Consider the following 5,114-nt stretch of genomic DNA (forward strand, 5'->3'; position numbering starts at 1 on the left):
AGCACCGGCCCAGCCTTATTATATTGGCCCAAATGGCCTGGAAGTTCCGCTAAGGCGGTCCATTCCTTAGGAGTTCAGTGTTCGGTTGACAAGTAAATCCGACAGGTTCTCCTCTACATGTAGAAAATGGTGGGGTTGTACTACTACGACTGATCATCGTAAGTGGTCTTCCTGGCGCGGTAAACTCCCGTAATGAGTTCATCATCCATTTGGATAATTCTGCAACACTACCCGTAGCATTTCGATCGAAAGGCTACTGAATGGGTGGTTGCCGAAGCATTGACAGGGTCAAACATTTTTATTGGTGTATCCATTGAATGAAGTATCTCGTAACTTCATCTCTTTTCAAAATATTTCAAAGATCAAATATTTTCAAGTTTTATTTGTGGTCTCATCTATGGGATGACCTCGTGAATCTTATAATACTTTGAACGGTGATAGTTCAAGTAGCTTTATAAATGATATAAGTGTGGGGAAGTATTGGTAACTTCATTCCTTGTTTTTACTTATATCTAGTAAGTAATTATCTTACACTACGATAAAGATTCTAGTAAGTATCCACTTAGATACTTGTATTATTGTTATCACTACATATTATCTTGCGAGCTGTAAGGCTCACTCTTGCTTTATTTCTTCATCACACAACAACAGTTAGGAGAGATGGACCAGACTCCAGCAGACCCAGCGCAAGCGCGTGGGAAGCGTCCCGCGTCTTCCCGATGATGTTGTAGCTGCTATAGCTGCAGAGGTAGATCCATTGTAGTTCAGACCATCTACTTTTGAGAATCAAATTATGTATAATTATAACTTGTGGCAGATAATGGCAATTAACTGTAAATTATCAAGTAATCATTTTGGGTTGTAATAATTTTAAATTGTGGATTCAAAGACTTGTACTTATTTCAATTTCATCTCTGAGACTATAACGGGTTGTGGTGTGTGTTAGTGTGGGGTCACAGCATGAGGTTATTTATTATTAATTAAGTGAAGTGATATTGTGGAAAGAAAGACCGTGACAACCCGGATCCCCGACCCCGGATCTGGGGGTGTTACAGAAATGGTATCAGAGCTAAGCGTTATAAACCTCAGAGATGATGCGACGATATAATAATAAACTCACAAAGATAATAAGAACTCTTGCCAAGTTCATGGTCGGACTACTTAAAGTAGTGCTGACAGTTAAAACCCTTACGGGAATCCTTATAAGTATCATGATAGTAACTTAGCTCGTTTAATGTGTAGGCGCCTGAGATAGAGGACCCTGAGATGTTCGAGCGTGAGCATGATGAGGCATTGCTAGATGTTGAGGATCAGGAGGAGCCTGAGATGGAGGAGGATGAGGAGGACCCCTCAGAGGAGCCTGAGACGGAGGTCATTGCTGTTTCAGATGAGGAGGACCCCTCAGAGGAGTCAGAGACAGATGTTATTGCTATTCCAGATGAGGAGGACCCGGATGAGGTCCCAGTAGCTGAGGAGCGTGTTGGACCTATGGTAGTGTATGCTGGTATCCCTTTACCCACACTTCCTGTGGTCAGAGCCCCTACCCCTCCACCACTATCTTGGATTCCTGATGATGACAGCTCAGAGACCCATACTTCCGAGCCTAGGCAGACCGAGGAGGCACCCTCAGCGGCTCCGGATTCACCACCCCTTGACCCTGCCCACAGGCAGTCTTCGTTAGCTCATGGATATGTTCAGGATGTATTGAGGACCCGAGTGGCTGTTGCCGAGGGCCGACTAGATGAGGCCAGGAGGGAGTTGGATGCAGAGAGGGCGGGTAGGCGTACCCGAGCTTATGAGACTAGGGCTTCTATACCCCGATCCTTGAGGAGGGAGCTTACGGGGATAGAGCTCACAGCCCGAGCGAGGCTCAGATCGCTCCAGGGGGACAGGCATGGTAGGATCTCCAGGCGGCAGGCCGACTATATCTTCCGTCGTGCGATGGAAAGGGTTTGGGAGCTGACCCGCTCCGGTGTGTGATTCAGGATTGACTGATGGAATAGTCTAGTTGTCTAGTTAGCCGAGGCCTTAGTAAGAGCCAATTTTCCGGGATAGTTGACTTGTATATAGCATCCCTTTTCTGACTAGACAGATAGACTCTTGTGTATCACTTTTGGGACAGATGACTGTAGCACTGTTGTACTTTTGACCAGATCAAACTATGTATTCTCGCATTATGTATATATTTGTTTCCTTTCGGTTCAGTTCCATAGTGACGGGATCACTGTTTTTATCATTATTATTACTGCACTTCGTATTAGAACTTTCTTAAAATAATAGAATTGCGATATACGTTCTCCCCATTATAAGAGCTGTGCAAGGCACAATGTTGTATATGATTGTGACCTAACGTTGAATTTTCCCAATGATTGTTTTTATTATTATCAGAATCATGCCGCCAAGAAAGATTGGAACTAGGGCGAACCCTGGATCTGAGGACCAGGGAAGCCATAATCAGGACAATAGAAACCAAGAACACAGTGAAGAGGAAGATGAGGATTATGTGGAACAGGATGACTCCCTGTATGAAGAGGAAGAGGAAACATATGATGTTGAGGGATTTGAGATAGAGGCTGAAGAAGGAGAAACCGAGGTTGAGCAACCAGTACCAAACCCAGGCATGGATCCCATGAGCCAGTTCATGCAACTCCTAAGGCAGAATTTGGAACGTCAACCCAACCCACCCCCTCAAGGAAGTAACAATGCTGTGGCAAACTCTTTCAGGGCTTTTAAGTCCCTTAAGCCCCCTGAGTTCCACGGATCAGCCGACCCAGTTGAGGCAAGGGCATGGTTAAAGGAGATGGAGAAATCTTTTGAGATTTTGAGTATCGATGAGGCACAGAAAACTGTATTTGCTACCTACCTTCTGAAAGGAGAAGCTAACTACTGGTGGGAGGCCAAGAAAAACATGGAGACAGATGCTATTATAACCTGGGAGAGATTTAGTCAGTTATTTCTGGGAAAGTATTTCCCGAGGTTTATGGAAAACCAGATGGAGCTCAAGTTCTTGGAGCTAAAGCAGAATAACTTGTCTGTAGCAGAGTACGAAGCGAAATTTACTGAGTTATCAAGGTTTGTGCCGGAGTTTGTGAGCACCGAGGAAAAGAAAGCTAGGAGGTTTCAGCAGGGACTGAAACCATGGATTCAGAATAGGGTGGCAATCCTTGAGCTTACGAACTATGCCACTCTGGTGCAAAAGGCAACGATTGTAGAAGTCGGAAGTGAACAGATGCAGAAGGAAAGAGAGAAGAAGGAATAAAGAGGAAAAGTATGAGCATGGGTGGAGGTTCCGCAGGAAGGAGCTTCCCAACTAGATTTAATCGAGGAGCAGTGTCCCTGCCAGGGAATGAACACTGGGTTTAAGCGACCAATGAGTGTGAGTGTGAGCCAGGGCGGCCAGAAGTCAAGAATGTCCTATTCCAACCAGTCTCGACCCCCATTGCCAGCCTGTAACATATGTGGAAGGAATCACACTGGGGAGTGTAAAGGAAAGCCAGTAACCTGCTTTAAGTGTGGGCAAGTGGGCCACTATTCTCACAAATGCCCTTCGTCAGCCCCTGCCAGTCATTCCAACCACCACTTGTCATCAGTGCGGACGCCCAGGTCATTGGAAGAGAGAATGCCCAATGAACAAACCAGCAGCTTCGGGAGCAAGCAGGGCTGCTTCTAATAAGCCACCTACTGCGAGGACTTTTAACATGACAGTCCAGGATGCTATGAAAGATTCAGATGTGATAGCAGGTACCCTTTCTCTAAATTCAGTCAGTGCAAATGTTTTATTTGATTCGGGAGCAACTAAATCTTTTATATCAAGGGACTTTGCGCGTAAGTTAAGACTTAAGGCTAAACCCTTGATAGAACCCTTACAAGTAGAAATAGCCAATCATGAGATTATTCCTGTTAACCAGATTCACCCCGCCTGTGAGATAGGCATAGGGGAGCAATCTTTCAGTGTTGATCTGATTCCTTTTAAATTAGGGGAGTTTGATGTGATTTTGGGAATGGACTGGCTATCTAGCAACGATGCTCAGATAGACTGTAAAGGGAAGAAAGTTAAGTTAAATGTCCCAGGGAAGAAAGAAGTTATATTTAGAGGAAAGAGGCAGACGCAGAAATTTTTGACTATGGCCAGGCCAAAAGGATGCTACGAAAAGGAAGTGAGGCTTACCTAGCCTATGTGGTGGACACGCAGAAGGAGGTGCCCAACTTACAAGATATTCCAGTAGTCAATGAATTTGAAGATGTATTCCCACAAGACCTTCCGGGATTACCACCCGATAGAGTGATTGAATTTGCTATTGAGTTGGCCCCAGGGACGGCGCCAGTTTCAAAAGCACCTTACCGGTTAGCCCCGTTAGAAATGAAGGAATTAGCTATCCAATTGCAGGAACTCTTGGATAAGGGTATGATAAGACCCAGTGTGTCTCCGTGGGGAGCACCAGTTTTATTTGTTAAGAAGAAAGATGGGAGCATGAGGTTGTGCATCGACTATAGAGAGTTGAACAAGCTAACCATAAAGAACAGGTACCCATTACCTAGAATAGACGATCTGTTCGACCAGCTAAAGGATGCTGTTTATTTTTCCAAGATCGACCTGAGAACTGGATATCACCAACTAAAGATTAACCCGAAGATATTTCCAAGACAGCGTTCCGTACCAGGTATGGGCATTATGAGTTCTTGGTAATGTCCTTTGGATTAACCAACGCCCCAGCGGCTTTCATGGATTTAATGAATAGAGTATTTAAGAAGTACTTGGACAAGTGTGTGATAGTTTTTATCGATGATATTTTGATCTACTCAAGGACTGAGGCAGAACATGCAGAGCATTTGAGGATAGCTCTAGGAATACTCAGAGAGGAGCAGTTATATGCCAAATTCTCGAAGTGTGAATTCTGGCGAAATGAAGTACAGTTTTTAGGACATGTGATCAATAAAGAAGGAGTATTGGTCGACCCCTCCAAGATAGAGGCGGTCTCAAATTGGGAAAGGCCAACCACACCCACAGAGGTAAGGAGTTTCATAGGATTGGCCGGCTACTATCGTAGATTTGTACAGGACTTTGCAAAGATCGCAGCCCCTTTGACACGACTTACTCGTAAGACAGAGAAGTT

The sequence above is a fragment of the Apium graveolens genome, chromosome 5 (genome assembly GCF_009905375.1).
Source record: "Apium graveolens cultivar Ventura chromosome 5, ASM990537v1, whole genome shotgun sequence".
In the NCBI taxonomy this organism is placed as follows: Eukaryota; Viridiplantae; Streptophyta; class Magnoliopsida; order Apiales; family Apiaceae; genus Apium; species Apium graveolens.